General features: G+C 28.7%; 1 protein-coding gene and 2 long non-coding RNA genes across 3 annotated transcripts in view; 1 reads left to right on the top strand and 2 right to left on the bottom strand.

Annotated features, from left to right (window-relative positions):
- Window positions 1–27,594, bottom strand: part of LOC121123296 (monocarboxylate transporter 2) — a 371,763-nt gene that overhangs the window by 191,804 nt on the left and 152,365 nt on the right. The gene's annotated exons all lie outside the window — the stretch shown is intronic.
- The window catches only part of LOC139906123 (uncharacterized), a 175,150-nt gene that overhangs the window by 13,147 nt on the left and 134,409 nt on the right, over window positions 1–27,594 (bottom strand). The window lies entirely within an intron of this gene.
- LOC139906216 (uncharacterized) lies at window positions 12,937–13,751 on the top strand. Its single transcript, XR_011781578.1, has 2 exons — window positions 12,937–13,296; window positions 13,517–13,751. It is a non-coding gene; the product is annotated as an uncharacterized lncRNA (long non-coding RNA).

Here is a 27,594-nt window from a genome sequence, read left to right as displayed (position 1 = left end):
TCTACTACTAACTATAAGCTTTAATAATATGCATTTAATGTTTGCCTTTTAATTAATGAGAATTTACTGATGTTTAGCAAACACACCACTATTGTTAATTAATATTTTGTTATTTATAGAATATAAATATTTGCAAATAGAATCTAGGAAGTCTATAATTGTTAGACACATTTAATTCAAAATAAGTCAATCAAAACTCATACATATAGACAAAACAGACAAAATTATTAGTAATGTATCGGATCGACTCAAATGAGGAGTTGATATTCAAAATAAAAAGCCCGAATTGATTTCATATTTTTCTTGAGTTTGTTTGTTTTATATCACTAAATCTCAGAAAGGGTTTAAGTTTCGGAGCGTTTTCCAAAGGGCTTTTCAAGGCAATCACAATTTAACCTATTTATAAGACAAAATTAGATTTGTTTTAAGGAGTCTACAATATTTTTTAGAAGATATAAGGAGTCTAACTAATAAATAATGTAGTTAATATGAGGTATTGATAAAAATGTCACTCAATATGGTTCCCTCATTCGTCAATAGATGAAATTTGTAGGGTATATGAAAAACATTAGAATCATGAACAAATTTTCCTATGCTTAATTTTATCAAGATTCTTAAAAAGTAACAATTGTAGGACAATTAGACTTTTTAAGTATATTTTACTCCATATCAACAATTAAATTTCAAAATGATCACCCTTGGCCACCACCATGTCCTCAATCTTTGTCCTATCTTCTTCACGTATTCCTCCGACATGGCAGCCCACTCCTTCTCCACAGCAGTCTTTAGGGCATCAACATTCACAGAGGAGGTGACACTGACCACCCTCTCGCTTTGAAGCAGGAGGCCATGTGGGAGATCTCGCGCTTACTTGCTCCTGCGTCAAGGAGCAATGACACACAATTTCTTTTGGCCTCCACAGTTTTCTTTGTATTATGAATAAATATGCTTCACATAATTTTTTGCTTGGATTACTTTACCAGTTAATATTACGGGAAAAAATGGGGAAGTTATTGAGTATCGCAATGAAAACTATCCAGTTTTATTCATAATTTACTAAGGCATGCGTTATTATGGGTAAAACTACTTTTAAATGTATTCTTTTTTCTTAAAATATAAAAAGCGATGTTTAAACTTTACAGTATATATGTTTTGTTTAATACCAGGATTCCGCATTAAACACAATTTCTTGGGAATAAAAAAACCATGGTATCTACTTCGTTTTTATCTTTCTTTTGATCCTTTTCTAATTTAAAAGAACTTGCTTCGACAATACTGGACTCAAGTCAACACAACACTAATAATTATTAATTCAAATGAAACATATTATGTGTTCCGGGTATCATAGGATGTTCTTGTAGAATCATAATCAAGCATGGCAACTACTACTACTACTACTTAAGCCTTATTTAACACTACATATGATTTCCAAATAAGGTTAAACGCATAAAAGTATAGGGATATTATTTTTTTTTCATTCAGTTATTTTTCTTCCTATTCATATTTATATTATTATTATTGGAGAGCATTCAATAATACATTCTATATATATATGTACATGAACATATCTGGAATATGATCTCTTATGCATGGACAGATTGTTTTACAACTATAACGCCTACCAAAGGAAAGAAAAAATAACAAAAACAATAACTGTATTTTGTCATTTACATACATGGCAAACATTCATATTAGAAGTGAGTCCATCAAATACATGTTAGATCATGTCTATTTATAAGTTAATGAATGGCTCAAAAGTTGTGTGTGTGTGTGTCTACTTAAATATCAATGCTGCAGACGTATTGTACAAATAGCAGTAAAAACATATTTGCACATTAGAGGGATTCTTATTAGTAACTTTTCGAGCCACAGGATTTTGTTAACCATTTAATTTAAGATTGTTAAAATAACAGTTGTTTTGAGAAATCTTGTACAGATACTCTTTAATATCGATTTTCAAATTGCATCAATTTAACGCAGAGGTGCGTCATTTATTATAATATGTAGAGTTGCATAAAATATGATCTGCCGGTAATTAAAAATATAAAAACCGAATATTAACGTTTGTAACCTCAACAATTGAATAATGTTTGCAAGAAAAGCCCTTGGTGGACTCCGAGTAGAATTGAGGATCGAGATCAGAGTAATTCTTGCCAATGTCCTTGTTTAATTCCTTCCCTCCCCCCTCTTCCTTTGTCACAGCTGTTCGTAGCTGTTCTAATGAAACAGCTAAACTGTCTTTCTCCAAAATAATCTTCAAATTGCCAGGGTTACTATATTTATTTTTTCATGCCCAAAATACCTTTTTTGACACTTTTGGGCCCCCAACAGCCCTGATGCTAACCCCTTCTACTACACCATTTCCTTGCATGTCGAGGGGAAAGCCGCCACTTTCAGCCATCACTGGGACCCCATAACAGAGGACTACATCTGCTGTAGGTGACAGGCCTTCACCGCCTGGACTGCTAAGGGTGGCTCAATTTATGATGAAGAGAGATCAGACACACATCTATTTATAGTATTAATTTTGTTTAAATGATATTTTTAGTAAATAAATTATATCTTGTTAAATTTAAAAATTTAAAGTGTTCAGATTTTAAGGGACAACTCGGTATATATGTAAGTTGTTTTATAGTGCTCTAAGTGATAATTTTAATTTGATAAAATTATATTAAAAGCTCTTTTTCATGACAAATCTATTTCTGGTGATGATATATTGGCATTTAACACTTCATAAACTTCAAAGTAACTTTACTTTATTAAAGTACTTAATTTTATTTTTATTTGTTTACATTTTACCATTATTTATTTTAAATTTTAAATCACAAGCAAATACATCATTTGAAAAAATAAGGCTCGCCTTAATGCACGTTACACACCAATGCAAGAAATTATAATTTAAGTATATGTAGACACATATAAAAAGGTATTTTTTTGGAATACTCAACTTTTTGTCTTAGAATTAATCTGTTGTTGTTGTTTTTTTAACAAAAGATTGGGGGGGGGGGGAGTCTATGCATTAATTGCCTTTTAAGAATATTCAGTAATTACCAACATATGAACAAATGTTTCATGATCTGTTGATAGTATTTATATATTTCAAAACATTGTACTTCTATATGCAAACGGATTTGAAGGTGGAATTCATTTGGAATTTTGTCACACCAAAGTTAAATAATAACATATCATATTCATATGTCAGCTATTGTTTGTATTGATTTAGAGATGATATCAGACAGTAATTTTTCTATATATTGCATCCTAGAAGGTGACTACGTTGTAGACCCCGATAGAGCGGAATAGAAAGAAAGAATGAGGATAGAAGAAACAAGAGAAGGAAGAGACAGACAGAAAGAGATAGAGAGATAGAAAAAGGAGTTTCATTTTCTATCTAGAGATAAAAAACAGCCTCTTAATGACATTCAAAGACCTAAAAGAATTCATATGAACACATTTGGTTGTTTTATAGGTCTACTTGCTATATTTGTCCATTTTTGACTCCAAAGGCTACACCGATATTAACAGACTAATAAATATAAATAAGATGAATACTGTATGCCAAATATTGCAAATATTACTGTGGCCGGAGAAGGTTGCATGAATTACAAAATCGAACTTGAGCTAGAAATGAAAAAAATTAGAACAAATACTATTTTTTTGTGGAATAAATAACAACACATATCAAAAGTGATGAATGTACTATAGCACATTAAGATATTTTATTTTTATACTAGTAAAGGGTTGCTTAGGCCAATTTGGGAGCGGGAAATCATATTCACAATACTCAATATTATTTCTTCTTAATGTTTAGACCGCTTCGGTGCGGGCGGGCATTTTAATATATGTATTATTATGAATTAAAAAAAAGTGTTATAAACCTCAAATAACATAGAGAAGTCCATCTTTTATTTTTGTCCAAAAATCGTCAAATTAAAATTTGGAAAAAAATGTTTCGCACAAATTTTGTAAAAAAAAAGTATTTTTAAAGGCATTTATTAGAATATAAAGAGCCCCAAATACCTAGCAAATTTTTTTTCGTACGTAATAACGTAAAAGTTATATAGAATAATGTCGTCAAAAAAATTACTCTTAATAACTGGTTCATTTTGCATATATTACAAAAACTATGCAATAAAATGTTCTGGAAACTGCAAATACTATTAAGGAACGATTGATTTTAATTTTTTTTTTAATGAAAAATGCATTGTTTTGAGGCAATACTTCTTAAAAATTAAAAAATGACGTTTGCTGAAGAAAAAAAAAGAGGAAAAAAATGAATATTATTCAGAAAATGACAGTTATTTTAGTTAAACATCAATTTTATGTGTTAAATTTATATTCAAATGAATTTCCAGACAAATTTATACAAATTTTATTTCATCTATGAATTAAATAAGTATTCCATTGAAAATTCATTTTTTTTGCGCCTGGAAAAAAACGTAAGTGCAATTCTCAGAATTTTTTATTTGCCCATAGCTTTTTTGATTTTTAATCATTTCAGAAAACGACGTCATTCGTATAATTATTTTTAAGACTCCAGTCACTCCTTGATTTATAACTCAGTCCCTGCTCTAGTCTCATTGAAATCCAAGAACCAATTTTTGTGTTTTGGTTATATTAAATATCAGCGTATTTTATAATTAATAATTGATTTTTCCTAAAATCGAAAACTTTTCCCAGGAATCCCTTTTATATTCATTTATAATAATATCCATGAAAAATTACTTTTATGAGAAAAAAGAGAAAACTATTTGAGTTCCGAGGTTCGTTTAACTCCAGGGATAATTTCAATTCAATTTTTTTTCAAGACACAAATACATAATTTTTTTACTTGAAATTTGTGTTTAACATCAAGGTGCAACTTTAATTATATCTCAGAATGGATAAAACTGCTTAAATGTTTAACCAAATATTGTCATAATTTTATAATAATACTACAGAATATCGATTAGACAAATTAATAAGTACAAAAGTAATTAAAATAACTAAATATATAAAAATCCTACATATTATATGATTATAATCATTATTGCGATGATTTGTTAATGGTGACCTCCGCCTTAATACCTCTAATTTGATGACTATTGTAATGTAAATTCACTACATAGTGGGAGTTTCATTGTTCATAAATGGTTTTTATAATTGATGGTCTTAAAATCGTATCAATTTCAATAAGTTGTTTCATGCACTATTATAAAAGCTTCATTTATGCATAATTATATTTGAAATTAGTACTGATAATTATCAGTACTAATTTCGAATATATTTATCGACTTTTATGTGAATCAATTACAATTGAAGTTTTTCGTTTTTTATATTTATATTTTATTATGTCTAAACGAAAAACTAAAATTGTAAATGATCCAATTTTCATTGTATTTTTGAAATTTTGTGATCAATGTCCCCCATTTCTACCCAACAATCAAAATTTCTTTTTTAAGCTTTTCTTTAATATGCTGCAAGATGCAGACTAATTGAGTAGATACAGCACCGGAACATCATCCAAGCTTAGATTTGTGAGTAGAAATGGGAGAAAAATATATTATGAAACCTCAAAAAATGCAATTAAAATTGTTTTCAGGACTTTTAATAATCTGGTCTATACAGAATATCAAAAATGATCAAAAGTTAATAAAAAAGTGTTCAACGTTTATTCTATAATTTATTGTACCTATTAAAATATAATTGGAAAAAGGTATAATATTTGAATTTTATATCTCATTTCTATTAAAAATATGTACATATATTTCATTGAAATATGATCAAATATAATAATTATCATATTTTAATACATCATGAGTTAAAATTTATTTATTTCTGATGTTAATTAGTTCCAATTTATTTGAATATTACTATTTAGGTATTTAACAGGTATCATTCATAGTTGTCCATTACTTGCTGCACCTATATGGTTATTCATGCGTGTATTTGCGTGACCTATTCAAAGTTTTTTTAATACTCACCACCTTGTCTCTTTTAATGTCTGTGCATAAAATTAGTATAGAGAGTGATGGATCAGATTTGTATTTTTTTAAATAGAGTAATGTCCCATAATATAAAATAAGAATATAGTTGAAGATTTCCCCTTTTCCATCAATTTATTATAACACTAATAAATCAAAGCGTTTGACTCTTACCATTTAGTCTCTACACATTTTATTTTCAATCGAAAGATAAAAAATTATTGTATGTAATAACTTAAATATATAGATTCCAATCGCAGGCTCTTTCCACTTTGTTTTAATATAATAAAATATTATCTATGTTATTTAGATAGCTTATAGATGTCTGTATATCAATATGTGCATCATATCATAGATAATATAATATAAAAATGGAATTGATGTATACTCTACATAGAGGACTGTTATAAATCTCAAACCTATCAATTTTTCCCCCGTAGATTCCTAAGCATTTTCGAATTTTTTTTTAAAGGTTGTTTTTCATTCATTATAGGTCAGATGGAGTTGCATAGATAAGGTATCAGTAGACACTTTAGTACTATAATTAATCTATCTGACCTATGAAATATCCTAAAATCTATTTATGTATATAATATACAGTCAAATCTGGTCTAAAGACCACCTGTTTTAAGTGTGTCACCGTACTAAATAAGCATAAACAGTTTCAAATTTAGAATTGTTTACAAAAGAGGAAACCTGTTTTAATAGGTCACCTACGCTAAGAGCTCGATTATTCATTTTGCATTGTCTAACTACATAATACAAGTTTGTCTGAACGTATATTTTCATCTCTAGTCAGGATTGAGATCGTGACTTACGCACATTGATGTCCGGGAAATAACTTCTACCAGGCGCATTGCCCACTCACTTATGACTCTTTATGGGTAGTTTTGATTCCAAGTTGTTCCTTGACAAAGAAATATAGATTATAAATATTTTCTTCAGTGATATTTCCTAGGTAGGATGGAATAACTGTAATACTATAATATTTAGTCAACCAAAATGTTGCGATTTCATCTAACCAATAAGGATAAGAAGTTCAAATTTCTTCCCCTTAAAATTAATAATCATTTCTACTTTCGATTTAGCATGGGATACATTGATCTGAAATGAAAAAATCTCCAATTTTCCGTAATATTGATGGACTAAGATCAATACGGATACATTCATAAGTGGACTTTCTGAAGACTAAGGCACTACTATTGATTCAAGATGCGTTTATGGAATCCGCTTATGGAAGCTGTAGAGAATGTTTTGGATGATATTTTATAAACAACTGTACATGTCAGCTACATTTGAGCTTTTAATAGGTTTACTTTAGTGGTAATTGCCAAAGGAGGTTACATTTAATAAATTATTAATATTCATAATATTGTATTATATAGCAAATAAATTTAATCTTCCATAATTTTTTTAATTCTTATTCTAGACAAAGTATGAGTCAATTTTAATTATAAGGTAATTTATTTCACCCTGTATGCGACAAATTTTGAAAAGATAAATAAAGATATGATAATTTCATGTTAAATGTTCCATCAAAAGAATTAATTTTGCTACACACCTTCCTTAAAATTTGGTAAAAATTAATATAAGATACTTTTTATCTCCAAATTATACCCGAATATATTTATTTGTTGCAGTTGATTGTCAGTTCCAGAGATAGAATCTTTTTTTTTTTGCAAATATATCAAAATAATGGTTTCCACATCAAATTTCACATGTCTATTTTTTTCTAAGCAAGTCCTCCGAATTTAATAAGATTTATAATTAGATTGCCCCAAAGAACAAGCCTACTAAACTCAAATCCGGCATAAATTATAGTTTATATAATATGTAATTGTATATGTTAGCTAAAGTATATAAAAATTGAGACGAAGAAAGATTTTATTTTTTGTAGATTAAATATGATTTGATATTTTATAAAAAGGAGCTTTAATTATAAAATTTATGTGGGTTATTTTTTATGGAAGAGCATGATGTATTTTTTTGTTCAAATGGCGGTAAAATATTCTTTTATACGCAATTTTTTTTAACGTAACGTTAACTTAGTAAGAATTTATTATAGAGAACTAAATACATTCAGCCGAGAAGTTCGTTTTGCCGGCAGTTTGGCATTGTGAGCCAAACGTCTTCTTGAAAATAAAGCTTGGATCGAAGAAAATGCTAATGTGGTTGAAGAGGATAAACAGATGCAAACCAATTTGTTTCAATTATCTCTCCTTCAGGTAAAAACATCATTGTTAAATCTACTCAAAGATTATGGTCGCATTTGTCATTAGACAAAGTAAAATCAGTATTAAATCGGAGAAACGTCGATGTTTCCACTCCTCAGACCTGTATGACCTACACCAATCATCTTCTTGTACCATCTGAGAAATTGTTTGTGAATTGAGTTGTGACAGGAACACTGGAGGTATTAGGAAACCTATAAGTTAATCCTAATTGTTATTTGAGCAGTTAAGAAGGAATCTTCTGTGCAAGTGTCAAATGTTTAAAAAAAGCTTTACTCCACTCTTGAAGACGTGTTAAAGGAACGCTTCGGAGACTCAGACAACAAAAGGACTTTTTCATGCTAGATTCAAATGACAAATGATATCATCATGCAGTGATCGTCCAAATTTAATTATGTATCTACATCATGAAGGAAGGTATCCGGCAACAAGCATGACGGATGCATGATACATATTTCAAAAAACTATATTGGCATTTAAAATACAATTATTATTTTTTATATATGTCTGTCTACCTATATGTACCTTATTGTAAAATGTATTAAGTATTTTAAAATATTTTAAATAAATGCTGGCTATGGAAAGAAAAGAAAAAAACTCGAATTGAAGAAGAATTCAGCTTCTAACGGAGGAAAATAGGGTAAGGATGTAATTGGTATTATCGTTAGTTCTCGAATACATCTCTTTTTTGTCAACAGTTGAAATTCATATAAATCTTTATTCTCAATTTGTCACCTTTGTTTACTTCTTTCTTTTTGGATTTCAACTTAAGGTCTGAAATATACAAAATAACTTTATTTTTATGTAAACTAAATCGTTTTCACAAAATAAATCATTGAATCAAAATCATAAGAGGAGATCCATTTTTGGTTAGTTATGATTAAAAAAAGGAACTTTAACTTCTATAACTTTTCATTTCATTGTATTTCCAAAGAGCAATTCAAACACAAAATATAATATATACTCTAAAAGTATGGGAGTTGTATATTGATATATCATTTTTTGGCCGATTATTCAAATTCTAAGTCGTTTTATAACTGAATTTTGAGCAGAATAACTGTCATTTTATAGAAAATCCCAACCACGCAAGTATTTACACATCTTAAATAACGTAATAACACCTGAATTGTATGAAAATTTTTGTTTTCAGTAGATCATAAAAAAATGTAAACTAAAATTTATTATTGTAGACATAATTAACCCAAAAATGTGTTTTTTAAGGACTTTGGTTCAATATCGTTCAATTTTATAAGCAATTTAATGTACACTTAAGCTAATGACTTTTTATGCCTTTAAAAATAAGTTTTTAATATACATTTTGCTGAAATAAGTTAATTTGATCACCAATTCTAAGATAATTATATGTTATCTTCTTTTGAGAATAAAAGTAAATTAATTGGTACTTAGAAGATTTCTATTTAAAATAAATTTACATGAAATTTCTATAAAGTGTCTATAATCGTATTTGCTATTTCTTAAACATTAGTCATGTGGTGTAAACCTACTAGTCCAATGTGTTAATTAATCAATTAATAAATTTTGGTACTGGTGACAAAATATATAGCTGCGTATATCGAATTTAAATATAACCTGAGAGAAATTTGTGAGTTCATCACTAGAATTGTGTAAAATATGACCTGTCCGTATATAAAAAAAACCTGCAAAATTATATGGGAAACCAGATAATTTGTACAATGTTTGGGAGAAAAGCAGCTTAGCTGACATAAATTTCTATTAGATAAGCTGCGAGCAGCTACAAGAGAAAGAAAATATACACAAATCCCACTCCGTATCTACCATGGACATAGGCAGTAATTACTCTGACGCTTATCCTCAATTTTATTATGAGTCTATCAAGACCTAGACTTATAACTAGAGGTTTGAATTTTTTTAATCCTTTGAGTGTAAATAAAAAAAAATTATATAATGGCAACTCTAATAGACAAAATATCTGTTGAAAGAGATCCCTAAAAAATGTATTGTGCTCCTTTCACGCTGATACGTTAGAATTTTTATAATAGGGAGTTTTATTCACCAATGCGAGTAACATTTGAAGGAATAGGCCAACGAGGAATCCTCTATAATCCCTAACCCCAAGATATTATTTTCTTCAATGCCATAGTTGAACCCTATCGCATTTCATCGCAGATGTCAGATTGTTATTTATCAGATCCCACATTCGAATTTAATGAACATGAGACGAACTTTTTGAAATTGGTTCGAACTTGAACATTGTATGTTATGGCTAAGAACTTGTTTCCTGTAGGACTTTCTGGTATAAAACCAAAAAAACCTCTTTAAAAAGGAACGCAGTATCTTCTTAATACTTATTTACTCAAATAATAGGTTGAGTGATTTTTACCATAAGGAAAAACTAGGTCTAACCTTACGAAATATGCTCCTAGTAGGTTTTTTGAGAGCCCTATGAATGAATCAGAATTTTTGTATACTAAGTAAAAAGAAACCACGATTGCCTGTACTCAGGAAAGATGATGAATAACACTGAAGTTTTGTTTGGGAAGTTTTAACGTCATTATTCGACTCACAATATCATTGATAATATGTATGAGAGTCATTTTTTCTTATGTTCTTAAATGATACAAAGTGGGAAATGTGGTTATTTCCTTCCCCTTGTAGCTGAATGGAGCTAATTAAATGACACGTCATGACAGCACAGCTGCTCTACTTCCAAACATTCTTCAAATTGTTAGGATTACTCTGTTGATTTTTGATTGATTTTTTTTTTACCGTAGCAGTAGGTAATATTTTTTTTAAATTCTCATGATAACAGCTTTAGACAATAAGACACAATCCTCAGATTATCACCTAGAAAATAACTTCACTTGCATTATGAGTTATAGTACTCTATTTATTAATAAGTGGGTTTCATTTTGAGTGAGCAATTTTGACAGGTAAGAATATAACATCATTTCTCTTAATTCCGAGGATGATATAGATATCAATCTAATTTCAAATTTTGTCATTCCATGTAGAGTATACACATATCGGCTGGTAAATTGAAATCGAAACACGTACTAATTCAATAATTAATGATGGTTCAGGAATTGAAATCAATTCTTATTTCGATATATTAAAGTATAAAAAATTAGTTACAAAATAAAACTAACTTGAGCTCTCTAGATTACGTCTAAGTTGAGAAAATGACGCTTGAACGTTATCAACGAATTTGCATTTAGGTACTCCAAGTAGTTGGGCGTCTCCAGGACCACCGTATACGCTGTCAACAAGTCCGAAACGTTAGAGAAAAAGTGATATGTCAAAAAGGAGAAACTGGGCCCGGAGGAGTTAAAGAAAACAATCCAGGCGTATCCCCTCAAGTCTATGAAGGTTCATGCAAGAGATATCCATGGTTTAACATGAGACTGTATAGATACCTATAAAAAAAGTGGGTGAACAGAGCCTTGTGAGGGTGGAGAGGTCACTTTTGACACCAACAATAAAAGAAACCCATTACCTCCACTACAATACTCTTTTGAGCTATTTTGAAGTCTTTTTGACATTTTTGGCCCCTGATAGCCCTGATGCCGACTCCTTCTACTACATCTTTTGAAATGTATGTCGAGGGGAAGGTTTGCAGTGTCTGTCATCCAAACAACGAGGCCCTCATAGCCACTTACAGCACATGCCAGAGGAATAGAACTGTAGTGAGTGACAGGCCTTCCGCCGCTTGGAATCCATCATTGACACTAAGGACATCTACATTAATGGTTAAGAGAGCTCAGACACATATCTAATTATAGACTTAATTTTGTTAAAATTATTTTATTGATTAATATGATGTTGTAGTTTAAAATTCAAAGTGTTCAGATTTTAATGGACCACTCTGTAAACAAGAAGACGTCTACATATCATCAAAAAGACTTCTGTTCATTCAGAAGAAAGTATTTTTATTTTCAACTCTGTATTTATCTATTCATTAACAGTCGTCGTTTGACATATAAATAAGATTGTCAAAAAAAAAAAAAAAAGAATTGAAATGAAATGAAAATTGCTATAAGCCATTTATTTTGCTACTTGTGCATAATGATAATAATATATAAGATACTTTAATGCATTCACTACTCTCGATTAATAATATATGTATGTATTAGGGTGAAGCTGATCCTTCAACTTTGTCCAGAAAGGCTCAACATTTTTTTGGTACTGTTTACAGACCTAGTGAAAAACTATTCGTAGTTTTATTAAAATATTTACCTTGAGCACATGGCCACTGAAATTTTGGAAAAAGTGTCGAAAACTATATAATTAATATTTTCGTTTATATTAATGTATCTGATGATATTTTTGAAAAATACAGATTTTAAAATAATAACCAATGAATAAAAAGTATGAATTTATAATATTTTTTTCCTAAAATTATTTTATATTATCAAAAAATTGAATAGAGTTCTACAAATTCAACCTCAACAAAATTATATTCTTTTTAAATTTATTTTACTATTTTTTTGTTATTAAATCTGTTGAAATTTCTTCAAATTCATGATAGTGCGTGTTCCAAGTAAAAAAGAAGAACATATTATGTAAACATAAATTGCACACGGCTAATGAAGCAAATATTGATTTTTTTGGAATTTTTTTTCAATTTTTCGTTATGAATGGTAATTTTTCCACCATGTGATATTCATTTTTTTAACCATTGTACCTTAATATGAAATATATATTTATCAAAAATATATTATACGCATTATAAAACTTTAAATATGGGATTTTTATAGAAATTTAGTCACTTTTTCCAAAACTTACGTCCACCCTAATCTCAAAGTAAAAATAAATGTATTTCAAAAGAGTTCAACATATATTTTCACTAGGTCTATACCCACTACAAGATAAAGTTAAGCGTTATTCGTCAAAATTTTAGCCTCACCCTAATGAACATGTATTGAAAAAAATACAACTGTTGTACATACGTTTTAATATATTTATTACGTAGGAGTAAACTTTTGATTATATGTAAAAGGACGCTCCTTACAAACGCCACTACCTATACCTCATTGTTTTAATGTAATGTTGTGTTGTTACTTATTTGTTCGGTCTATTTCAGTCTTAGGAGCGGTCCTAAGACTATTAGGCTTAAGTATACAGTACGTACCTCATATCTATTCAGCTAAACTTTTATGGAAAAACGTATTTCTAAGTCCAGTGCATATTTCATAAATATCCAATACACTATTTTGATGATTTGTTATTGAAAATTACTATTTTATATATCTTTTTCTCATGTTCCTTCAATTTGTCAGATTAATTTGCACTGATTAATTATAATTACACATTATAGTATTACATTCATTCTATCTGTCGTAGGAATGGTCTTCGAAGTCCATATACATCAAATATATTTCCTTCTCTAGGAACGACCGAGACGCGATCCAACGCACATTGAGCTCAAAAGAATAATTTCTCCATAGCACGTTCTCGATTGAGCTACGTCGCTCCATAAAATTACAAATTGATGAGCATTATGTGATACATTATAAAGTTCAAGAGCCTACAGTCATATTCTTTATAAATACATCATAAATGAATAATCTTAATTGACCTCAAGGAAATGATAACATCAATTAATAGTTGAAAATTAAAATGACGGAAAAATATAATATTGTATTAGAAAACTAAAGAATATATATCATTCACTAGATGGTGTAACAGTCTGTAGCTTGTTGTTTAAACTACTTTTTAAATGACTTATGCTGATAAGAATTTTCACAGTCCTCTCTATGTAAGTAAAATATACCTATATTTTATATTAAATAATATTATCATTACGGGAGTTGTATTATTATGCTGCAAGACGGCGGCACCACTCTCTCTCACTTTGTTTATCAACATCAACAAGTAAACAACGTTCATGCTCATTAAATAAAGATAACTTATTTGCTAAATTTTTACAAATTACAACCAGTACAGACATTGCAACTTATACACAAGAAGTATATACTTAAATAATGGGGACATTTGATGGTTATGATCACTTACCTGGAAAATAAGAAATAAGAAACTTAGATTATATGACATAAAATAATTCCCAATTCTAAAGTATTTTAAATTTTGTAAAAATAAAAATTAAATACTTCACGCTTACGACATCCATATATGAGTTATATTTTTATGGAGTATTCCTAACTATATTCATGAGTAGTTTTCTATAATATATTATCTATTTGGGTAACAAATAGGATGGAGTGCAATAAAGACATAAAGTGCGAATTAATTCAAAAACTAATATTTTTCACACTTCGTATAGTAATGCTCGTTTTTGTATTGACAAACTGTATTGAGTGTTTTTCAACAACAATGACTATAGCCAGTACGTTTTAAGGGGACACTTGCCTTAGGTTGTGCTTTTTTACGTAATATATAAGGGCCTTGCATTTTAGATCTAACTCCAGGAGAGTCAGCACTGAAAATATAATATAAGTGTATGGGACATTGATATTTCAATTCCATGTCGACAGCTAAAAACGTTTCCTCATCCCTCTTAAATTGTACATGTATGCTTAGTTTAATGGAGAACATTCAAGTATAAGTAGCCATATTGGATTCTCTAACTTTTTTGGCCCGCCTTAGTATATACTATAACATAAAAAAGTTTTTAAAAAATATTATGAAGCTAATTGTCTTAAACGGTGGCAGTTTTAGCATTGTTTTATTTTATGGATGTATTTTTGTTTTTTATATAATTGATTGCTTATTGTATATTAGATGCTCTTTTTTATTCAGCCTTTTCATCTACTCAAACGAAATAATTTTTGACAGACCATAACATACAATAGATGATGGGTTATACATGTTACGCTCTTGATTTGGCACACAATGAAATCAAATTACATGGTTATTAATTTTTTACATCCAAATAAGTGACCAATGCATATAAAACGCACGTTTTGAAATGACCACAATTGGAATGAAAAAAGGGTGTTTATACTCATGGAGAAGAATGTTTTTTTTTAAAACAAATAATAAAATCAATCTTTGTTTTGCAACATGAAATCGAGGTCCAGAGCAGCAATCCTGCACTGAATATTTTTAAGGAGAGGCAAAAATAAAAACCTTGTCATATATCATAATTTGTCTTTTCAAAATTTTGTAAATCTGTAGTGGAGTGGCGGTAATATGCGCCCGTGAAAGTTGAGCCAGACAATCACTGCAGGTAAAACACTTTTTTATTTCTATGAATTGAAGATGGCTTGGATAAGACAAACCACATTTTTAGACACAAAACTTACAAGTGTTTTAATAAAAGTCAAACCAAATTTCGGTTGATACATTTTCTTTGTTAATTTATTAATTCTGTAACTCGAGAATAAGGATGTGTTTGAATTACTTCGAGACATCTCCTACATTCATTACAAGAATAAAAAGCATTAACTTACTTTTTGTAAGAGACGATTTATTATTAAATGAACACATCATGAATTGACTTCGATTTACATCATCTTTGGTTTAAAATACATATTCTAACACTTTAGTTTGATATTATAAATAACGTATGTAATTTTCTATACACAAAAATAAAATCAATTTTCCCCCCTCGCAGAACATTTTCCTAGATATAGGTAATAATTATAATCAAGAATAATAAATATCATATTTTAAACGTCTGTATCTCATAAGCTATCAGTTCAATTTCTTCAAATAAAGTATTCTTAGAAGGATTCGTTCTAAAAGATAAATTCCATTAGATATATTTATACAGTATAATTCGTTTTAGAGATCTGACCTCATAATTTGACATTTAATTGTACCTTTCATACCTTGTAATGAATTTGAATCTACTTAAACTTGACAAAAAAATTGCTCTTTATGTAACGTTGTAATGTGACAATTTTGACAAAATATGTTCATTATGTTTTGGATATAATGTGTATTGAATTATTCAGAATTATACAAATAAAAGTTTTAGAAGTTAATGATAGAAAAAAAGAAGAAGATTTAATCCGTAAGAGAAACAATTCACATAAAAAAGTTACTTTACCGACGTACTTTTTTAGGGTCATCTTGAGTAACTTTCTTCCTTAAACTTAAGTTCTAATTTTGATCAGGTAATTTGTCTTTACAAACTTTAACAAACTTAAATGTCAACATCAATAAATTATTATCTTTTTGCAAGGTCAATTATTAGATCGTGTTTTTTTTTATTTTTTATCAAAGGTCATCTTATCAATTTATCTTCGGGATGATTACATTATATGATTAATTGAATAGTAGGGAAAAAAGTCACATTTGACAAATGTTTTATAATAATAAGATAGTTTTATAATTAGACTGTAATTATTATTGACTTTCTATTTTATGATATAATGTTATTTATAGGCTATGTACATAAAAATATGTAAGATTAAAAAATTCAATGATGAATGAGGAAATATATACAATCGAATTGGCTTTGTGAATATATAATTTTATGTAATTGTAGCAATAAGTAGACTAAATATATATAATAATATGTGTTGTAAAAAAGAATCTGGTTTTCCCCCCGTTAGATGGCTTTAGTAATGTGTATCTCTCGTTGCAAAAGTGCCATATATTACATTTTTTCCTTCAAACAAGGCAAAACGAAAGCCAATCTGTAAATAGGAATAATGTTCATTGTTTTGATACTTTAATAGTCAATCATTGGCAATTTTGATGCCATAGATACACTTCTCTTTGAAAGGCATTTTGTCGGAAATGTGGAAAAATAGTGAAAATGTTGAGTGCAATCGTCATATAAACACTGTATTGATTGCCAAGGTGACCAACATTAATTGAAAAAAAATAAAAATATAAGATTCGTTTTTATATATATAATTATTTTTAGTGATTTTGTCAATGGATCAATTTTTTGAATATAAATATGTAATTCGTCGCAACAAAAACAAACTAAAATGATTTTTCTCAAAATAAAGTCTGTGTTATATTAGTATACTTTGACAACTTCTCACAATAAAGTATTCAGATTATCCTAAATATACAATGTATGTACAAACTATAAGAGTAAAGAACAAAAAGATTTAACCCATTTTTGCAAAAAGATATATCTCATATTTTCAATAAATGATGCATAATTAAATGCAAGAGACATTTCTCTTTTTTTATTATTTTTTGTCTTAACTCATCAGATATAATTGTTCATATATGTTGTGTTCAAGTTGAGATGTTTGTACAAGTTGCAGTTTCTTCGTCTTGAAATGCAATATTTAATTACAACATTGGTCATTTTAAGTACCAAATATGCATTGAAACTATCAGTTAATTTTGATCAATTAAAATGGCATGGTTATTATATATTTAAGAGTAACATAACTGTGAGCATTTGAACTTTATAATGGGCTGCATAATACTTATATTTTTGTAATTTATGATAAGATAGTCAAAAACTACACACATTAATAGATTGAGCATCCATAAAATATTGCATTATTATTGCATGATGCTCATCTCAAATACTGTAAATTCTTCATTAAAAATTATTCATCTTATTTTTTGCTTCAACTTCTATTCAACATATATATAATAATTAACAGCTTATATTTTTAATGTTTTAAATCTGATTTATTGTAAAAAATCTATCAAGTTAGCAGATACTGAGAAATCATCATAGATATATGTAAATACATATATGTTATACCTACACAAGTGATGTAGTGCTTTATATAACAAATATATTTCTTATCCATTTATAAATCCAAATATGTATTATGTATATTTTTATACTTTTTCCTACGGGAGAAGTTATTTAAGTAAAAATAAAACGACCTATAAATAAAGTTATACATTCTAAAGTTAATATAATATATGTAAAGAAAAATACTTAATTACAAAATTAAAGAATATACGAGACCATTTCAAAAGTCCCCTTATCTCGAAAAATCTAAAAAGCAACAGCTACATTGTATAAGTTTCCCTGCATGACAAACTTTCTCTTTTCTATCTCGAAAATGGAAGTTTTCGGTTAACAAAACATTTATATTATTGGAGTAGGAGGAGTGGAATATCCACTCAATCGATCATAATTGCTTGATTCAGTTTCCACTTGAGATTAGACAATCATTTGACCTTTATAATTGTATATGCCTATAGTAATTTTCTATCTCTATATTTAATGGATTTGATGACATAGAAGTTTCTCTCCATGATACCTATTACGTTCATACTGTAGTTGTACTGTAATGGCTCCAGTAAAATTTGTAGTGATGGACTTAATGAGATGTGATCTCCCCAGGAATTATCTTTCAGTCAACTGATCCACTCCCAGCCCCCTGAAATACTTTATAAAAGAAGAACTCACAATCTCTTCACCAAAAAGACACATTTAATACACTTTCATGATTCTCCAAAGTAATCATTGTCCAAATATATCTAAAAAGTCGAAATCCCTCCCCTCCTAATCAAATAATATATTCTTCGCTTTGCAAAGTTATTTATTTATAATTAAAAGGTTGAAAGGATTGAATTTCAAATATCTGCTGTCGTTGTAATCTTCAATTACAAGATAGAAAGATAAATTATGACGTGTGGGCAAACTTATACAATATATGCACAAAATTTATATTATAATTGCATACTATATACCTAATGCAGGTTGTTCAGAAAACAAATAATAATATGAATCAATTTTTCTACAAGTTATTATTAGATCAAACTACTTTTGATAGATAAAAGTAATGTTTTTGGTCGAACAATATTATTGTAATAATCCTGTCAATTCATTATTTTTGATGTAACTTATACTTTATATTAAATATTGATTATTTTGTTACCACTTGATTTATTTTTACCAAAAATAATTTATTGAAGATAAATTAAGGATATTTATAGAACACTCTGTACAGAGATGTTAATTGGAGAAAATGTTCCAATTAAGTGTAAAGGTTTATTTTTTATGTATCTAATTTTGTATATTTCGAACTAAATTAATTTTATAACGGATTGTTATATAGTCATCAAATTCATGTCAATTTCTTACAGAAACAAATTCTAAAAAATAACATTTTTTAAATAATTAAGATACTAAAAGAAATATGATAGCCCAGTTTTATGAGAGACAGCATATCAGCTGCCGATATATGATTTTTTGGGAAGAGGAGGAGTCATCAATCTGTTGGTTAAAAAAATAATGAATAATTTCGAAGACGTATGTATTTTTCATTAATGAATGAATGGATTATCTGGGAAATCTACACTTATAAAATAATAATCCAATTCCTTTCATAGATCCCTTTAGTTTTGCATTCCCACCCTAATTCACTTCATCAACTTGACGTATTGGGGAACAATTATTTCTAATTCAATCTATACCCATTAGTTATCTTTCGAAGCACTCAAATCCAGGTCTAAGCTCGCCCAAATTATCCTTCTTTTTTATTTCTTAATTTTTCATTTAATACGAGGTATAGTGTCTTTTGCAAAAAGTAGAAATTGAAAACGAAATACCTCGTGCAAAATCCATTAAGTTTTCCTCTCAAGTTTAGGTTATCTGAGCTCTATTGTATTTATATATTCATAATGACTAAATTATATCATCATTCATATTATCTTATTGGAATTAATCAATTATTGACATATTCATTGTTAGCATAATTAATTATAACATATTACGATATTGAAAGACGTTAAATTATTTGACAAATATATTCATCATATTTTAATAAATCTCACAAATATAGATTTGATTTAATCATTTTTTAATATTTAAAAATTTATATCTGATACAATTATTCTTTTAATTTTCCATTAAGAAATAAAATCTTCATTTAATCATCAGAAAATAAAAAATATATTATTTATTCCTAATCTAAAGCCCTAGGAAGTAATATATTTTCATTCTACAACATACTGTGAGTACATATGATATATAATTACAAGTGTTATTAAATAAAATATGAATAAAATGATTTATTGTTCTAAAATATATTTTTTCAAAATATATTTTTTAATGTTTTGTCTACTCCACATGAGTCGTTCATTTTTGGAATAAACTTAAATTATGAGTTTATTTTAAATTTAAAAAAATAAAAACAGAGTCGACTCCAGTGTTAATTTGGTCTTTTTTTTGTCACATTTAATTAAAAAAAATATTTTGCCTCATAATAGTCATACCAAATACGTTCTTTGACGAATACATTTTGTTAAGTTATAACAGACGAAGTTAACACTCGTCAACTCAATATTCCCCCCACCCAATATTAGCAATACATATAGTACTACTGAATTAAGAGTCTTGTTAATATCAGTTGCCTATGATTTTGCTGTAGAAAATTAATTACTGCTTTAAATAAGATAACCTAAAAAATATAAAATAGCATTTGTGGAGGGAAATATTGTAATTATATTGAAAGTAATATATATTTATTTTATTATATATTTTTAAAACAATTAAACGCCAAAGATACGTGAATATGCTTACTTTAGAAGAATTACTAAACACCACGACGACCTGTGAAATAATTAACCAAAAGAAACAAAAACAAAAGCACAACAACCGTTTTTCCTTTTCTAATTTGTAAATGTAGTTTTTTCATTATAAAAACTCAAGTTATAAGTCGTTCTCATTGGAATAAAGTATTTTCATTAACTTACTAGATTGCAATTAAAAGCGTCCTATTTTGTAAATATATTTTCTAATATATATTTTTCTACGTAAGAATATATATAAATGTCCTATCTGGTCAAACTTCAAAACTAGAGTAACAACTATTGTGTTCACGTTCAGCTTATTTTGAACAATTGTAATAATTTTCAAGTGTCGAATTAAAGAGTCTTTTATAAATACAATAATATCTTATCAGGAAAATGTTAGATTTATTAGTTTTGAATATAATTTTTTTCTGAACAATTTTGAAATTCACAAAGATCACTATGCTGTAAAATTCAGTTTTTAAGAAAATTGCTTTTAAAATTTAAAAAACTAAACTTCTTTAAACAATAAATGATTTTTATGCTTATAAAGTTTACCTACAAGATGGCCGACTTTTGGAATGATTATGTAATGTGAAAACACTCCATAGCACGAGTAATTCAACTAACATATTTAATTATTCTGAATTTGTCTCAAAGTATTTTTTATCGTTATATTCATAGATGAAAATAATATTATAATGAAGGAGGGCCTGCTTTTATGCAGTTATTGCATAAAACTATAGTTTGGTTTTTTAAAATTTTATTTTCAAAGTTGTTGACTGTTTGTTTAATGTTTTTGAGGAGAGAACAAATAACTTATTAGTATAATCTAATCACTTCTGCGTGAAAGAAAGATTAACAGTAACACTGAAGATTTGTTGCGTAGCTATATGTGTAAGTCCTTGTTAGTCTCGAAGTAGAATTACGGATTGTCATTGGAACTATTCCTGCCTATATCATTGGTAGAGTTGAGTAGTTTCTGATGAAAAAGAGAGAGCGAGACATAAGGTACAGCTTAATTAAGACCCTTATTAATATCAGCTGCCTGTTATATGATTTTGAGGTGATAAAATGAATTACTACTATCAAGAGGAGAGGCATCTATTGTAGGAAAATATTATAATTATATAAAAGTTCATATATATTCATTTTATATGCATTTTTAAAACAATTTACAACAAGGAAAAGTGATAATGCATACTTCTGAAAGAGAAATTAACACCACAACAACCGATTAAATAATGAATAAAAAATAAGAAAAAGCAGCCCCAACAACTGTTTTTTTTTTTTTTATCTATTTTTAAAGGTAGTTTTTTATTTAAAAATATGTCAACTCTAATCATTACTAGATACCTACAGAGTGGGTTCTGTTTTTATTTCCTTCATCCCATAGCTGCTCGCAGCTAATTAATCAAATCTTATGACAACTATACTGCTTTTTTCCCAAACCTTCTTCAAATTAACCACGTTATTTTTTTTTCCAACATTATCCGGCGGATAATATTATTTTCATCAATAGTTATGTTGCTCCTAATTTATTCCGTACATTCGAGTCAATTAGTTGTGGTACTTAAATAAAACTGAATAATATTACTTAATTAAGAAGAAACATCTGAAAGATGAGGCTTGACTAGAGCGTACTCAACTGAACGGAACCCCAGGCCTTGGTCCAAGATAAAGACAGGGACAAAACTACTACTCCCTATCTTTATTATTGTTTTGTATGTTGATTTTTAAATTCGAATGAAATATTGTTAAGCAGTGAATAATTTCCTTTTCATATAAAATAATAATTTAATAGTTGGGAAGAATTGGCTTATGACTGACTGATTTTGGATATCTTTATTTCCTCCCTTTTAAGAAGGAAAGGTTTCGAGATATTATTGATGCCAATATTAGACAATTGTTACAATCCAATTTTTCCTTTATTTTAAAAAATGAAAAGACTGTGGTTATTAAGTAATTTTTTTGGAGAATATTTGAGATACTAATTCGCATTTCTTCTCCTTTGTAAATACAATATAATTTCATTATATTAAGTATTTTTTAAATATATGCAAGGATATTTTAATGGAGCTCACTCATGCACTATCTATTCAATTATTTATATTGAATAAATAAGATATTCATTGACTTATGTACATGAAAACTTTTTTATTTTCCTTATTGTATATGTTTGTATTTACATAATATGTTTACAAGTATATGTAGTATAAAATGCTACTTAAAATAGAGTCCTTCGTTCCCCAATATAATTGCTCAATAATCTATGTATTTATATATGTACTTATTTACTTGAAGATTTTAAATGACTTCCTTATCCCTACTCAAAAGTATTTAAACGTCTTTATTTATATTGAAATCAAGTGGGATTATCCAAGTAAGTATTTATTTAGAGAGATTATTGAAGTTGGAAACTTTTTTATTAGGGTTGAATTGACCATAGGCTCATTACCTAATCAGTCTTATTAGGACCGGACTGATATGACTGCAGTACTTTTAGATTTTCAAGACCTATTCAACACTACACATTATGCATCTGTAACAAGTAATGTGATGACGTCATTTAAGAGTATGACAAGTCATTATTATTATAGACAGTTATTTTTCCCATGTATGTCAACCTCTTCAAATTAATTAGGAAAGACATATGTATGAAAATATTATAGGAGTGTAGCAATTCATTTTATGATCATAATAACAGCTCGAGAGCTATAAATTGTTGACCCCGTCAACGATTTGATTAACAAATAAAGGCAAAGCTTAACATGTATAGAGTAGAACACAAAACTTGCAGTAGTATTATTAAATTAATAAAAAATGTGATTTGTATGGAATCAAGAAAAAATAACTCAAAATTAATTTCTGGTATATTTTAATAGTATATTAGAATACAAGGTAGGTCAGCAAAACGTGGACTGTTAATTAATGTTTATTTTAATTTTCTTATTACTATGAAAAGGTTTAGTCATTATTTTTAATATTCTATTACTGCCGTCCTTTTTATATAAACAAACTATATTACTCATTTAATCATCATGAGGAAGCTAATAGCAAATAGGCAGTGAATCTCAGATATGCTACATAGTGGAGTTGATGTGATGAAGTGTTCTATATATATATATATATAGTTTCTAAGTTGGGCAGGATGAAAAAATAATTAAGAAGACATCTCCAGAATGTTAGGAAATGGAGGCCATACTTTAAAGAGGGATACGATGTTCTCATTAAGTTTGAAGAATAATATGAAGGAGGATCCCACTAAGTCGATGAATCACCTCGCCAACGAATTCTCTGATGCTCCTAAGACTATAAGGAGGGCTATAAAACACAATTTGGGATTAGTTTCTTTCAAAAGGACCTTCTGAAAGAGGACATGAAAGCCAGAAGGCTCGAAAAGTAAAAGAAAATCCTCACATGGATCAAGGCAAATGGGTCAATTGTGAAAATGTTCTCGGACAAGATCAATTCCACAACCGCCGGAACAATCGCTGGCTTGCAAAACCAAAAGAAGAGGCCCAAAAGGTTCACCACACGAAATATCCTACCCAAACAATGGTCCTTGGCGTTGTGCCCTCTGATGTAAATAAAATTTCTCAGTTCTATTTCAAGGCTGGACAGAAAATCGGCTAGGAGACCTACTATAAGGTGCATAGGCTGAAGACCAACTACCCGTAAGATAACTACGTGTAGAGTCAGGGTGATGCCCTTTCTCTCACATCCGCCAAGTGCCAAAAGTACTGCGCAGATAACAGAGAGGTAAACAACAGTACCACACACCCAATTGTGGACTCACTGAAGTTCTCCATAGTGGCTGCATGATACAACTTGTCAACTTCACAAGCAATAACAACCTCGATAAGGTGGTGAACAGATTTGAAGATCGACAAGATGAAGGCCGTGGTCAGGCCCTAGAATGCTTTCATGATTGCATCTCGGAGAAAACCCAAATTTGGATGAGAGGTATGACAGACATTCTTTTCCAAGACAACCCAAACTGCAATATCCAGAGGATTGAACTCAGGGTTAGATGAGGGCTACATAAAGCCAAGCTAGATCTTGAGCATATTGTAGCTGGCGAAGTTTTAACTCTTCTTGAAAAGGCGGAAGGGCGCCATTTTAAATTATATTTTCTCAAATGAAACTTCACCAGAGAGTTTTAGATAATTCAATTGATAAAAAAATAAGTTTTAACTATATATTAAATATATCGACTATAAAAGAAATTATTGCAGTATCAGCATCAATAATACCTACAGCAAAGTTTTCATGTACTTTTTTTATTGTAATATAATGTCATTGTGCAATATTCTTTTACAAGAAACAACATAAATTCAGCATATGTATAGTACAGTAACTTTATCCTTGGTGAACACCTATTGGTTCTTTGGGATATTGCACACACGTAAAGAAAATTTACTAATGGTATGTTGCAAAGATAAATTGTTCATTTATTATTTTATACCATGACAAAAAGTAAAGAATCTTTTTTCCATGGAGACAAAAAGTTTTTATGTTAAGCATGGATAATAATGCATTTATAAGTGCAATGCAAATGCATTCAAGCAAAACTTTTTTTAGTAGCTAGAGGGACCACATAAAGGATAATGGTATCCTAAAAGTTTATGTTTTTTTAAATAAAATGTGTATGGCTAACACCTACTGGCGAAAAAAATGACATTTTGATAGTATGCGGTAGAAAAATAGGCTCAAAATTTGATGCACATATCATTAATATGTGCCAACAGGTGTACCTGGCGTTGCTGGGAGATATAGGTCAAATTATAACAAAAAGTTTTCCAACACCTTTGTTATACCTATTCATTGTATAGTCAATTTTGAAAATTTTCACTTTTTTATATCTTTCAACAATTATGCCCAAGTTTAAACAGAAATATTTTTTCGAAAATTTAATGTGTTGTAAGGATATTTATTTAATATAAAATACTACAAAAAAATAATTCAAAATTGAAAAATAAATACCTAAGGACTTCCAACTTCCCTTAAGATATATAAACCTTTTTACTATCAACAAAGTATACAACGTAAAACTGATAGATTACTTCTTTTTAATTACTATCTTTTTTTTAGAACTATTTTTAAATATGACAGGCTGAGCGTCATAAACGCTCGATGTTGCATTGTCATTTTTTAAATCAATTAGTCATTCAGTTTCAAAATGATAAGTACACACTCAAAAATGAGTCCACCACATACAGACAGACAAACTTTTCTTTATTAATATAAATAGGTAATATAGAATAGTGATGTATCAAGTCCTTCAATTTGCATCCGCAAATTATCTGTTTTTAATAAATATTGGAAACATCAAAACTATAAATTATGATATTGCATTTAAATCGTTTTAGGAAATTTCAAATGTTTATATATATATATATATATGTCTGGATTTTTAGATGTTTGATATATCACTAAAGGGCATAAATTTATTTTATAAAAGACATAAATATGAATATTTGCATCCACAGAGATTGGTGACACTCAAGAATTATTCACAAAAGCAAATTTTAATGTATTTGCATCCACATTTCTTTCTGAAAGTTTTATACATATGTTCACTTATTAATATCGCTTTATTTACATGGACTTTTGAAGGGAAAGTACCGATTTTTTAGAGCGAGAAAATAACCGATAATCCATATATAGGGTGATTTTTTTCTCAAATTAGATCTTGAATATTCAATGATAAAAATCACACAATGGACAACACGCTCGGGGAAATTATTTTCTTCGACTCAATATGCGTAGGTTCTCGCACAAGTCGTTCCGAGAGAAGGAAATATTCATAATGTATATGGACTTCAAAGAAGATTTCTAGGTCAGTAGAAGTAAATATAATACTATAATGTTTACCTATACATAATCAGTGCAACTCCATCTGACCAAAAAAGGAACATGAATAACAATAAAAATGACACAAAAGTTTCAACATTGCTACTTTGAGGATTATATAATTTTCCTTATAAATATAGGAGTTAAGAAAATCCTCTACCAAAGAAAAATAATTTTTGATCATATTTTTTATTATAATTCTTCAATCACGTGTTTTAGATGAGAAAATATCCGTAATAAAATCAGCAAGTATATTTATTGGCAAATTAATCATTATTGTCAAATTGTCTACATATTCAGTAGGGGAAAAAAATGATTTGATCCCTTCTCAATTTTGTAAGTCTGCCCCGTCAGAAAGAAAAGAACAGTCTATAACTTTAATGGTGTGTTTATTATAACAGTAAAAGACACTATATGAACAACCAACAAAGTATTTGGAGTAAGACATTGCCAGTATAACGACCAAAGAACATCATCCCCACCGTCAAGCAAAGGGGTGGAAACATAAGGTTTTGAAGGTCTTTTTCTCTGATAAAAGAGGAAAGGACGCCTTCCACGCATGGAAGTGAGATCCATCCTTCTGGAAATATTGAGCGACAATCTCTTTCAATCTGAGTAGGGCACTGATAATGGGTTGTGTAATGGGTTATCCAGTAAACTAATGATCCAAAACATAGGGTTATAGCAAAATCAATCAGTTAATCAGTAAGAAAAATTTACAAAAACAGACAAGGGATCTAATGCATATTTCTTTCGCTATACATAATCCTTTGATATATCAGTAGATCCTTAATTTTCAGATATTCGATACATCTCTAATCATTACCACTTTTAAAAACAGTAGTAGTAATTATGAGTCTTTTGGATGGAGGACTTTGAATAGATACGAATATAAGCTATTTTGGCAGCCTTTATATGTACATATTATATTATAATTTTTTCATCAAAAATGTTGAGTGAGCCAACTCGAGATTTGGGTGTCACTATCATATGGGCATATGTAGGGGTACGTACATAGGCAGTAGACCAAAAAAAAATCCATTGTAATTGTAGTGAAAACATTTGACTTGAATGGAAATAATACATTCTTTGTATGAATATGAGAGTACATATTTTTGAGTCTGTTAAAAAGGATAAAAGGATACCCT

Source organism: Lepeophtheirus salmonis, chromosome 8 (assembly GCF_016086655.4).
Source record: "Lepeophtheirus salmonis chromosome 8, UVic_Lsal_1.4, whole genome shotgun sequence".
NCBI lineage: Eukaryota > Metazoa > Arthropoda > Copepoda > Siphonostomatoida > Caligidae > Lepeophtheirus > Lepeophtheirus salmonis.
Note: the sequence above shows the minus strand (reverse complement) of the source record. Positions and strands in the feature narration are given on the sequence as shown.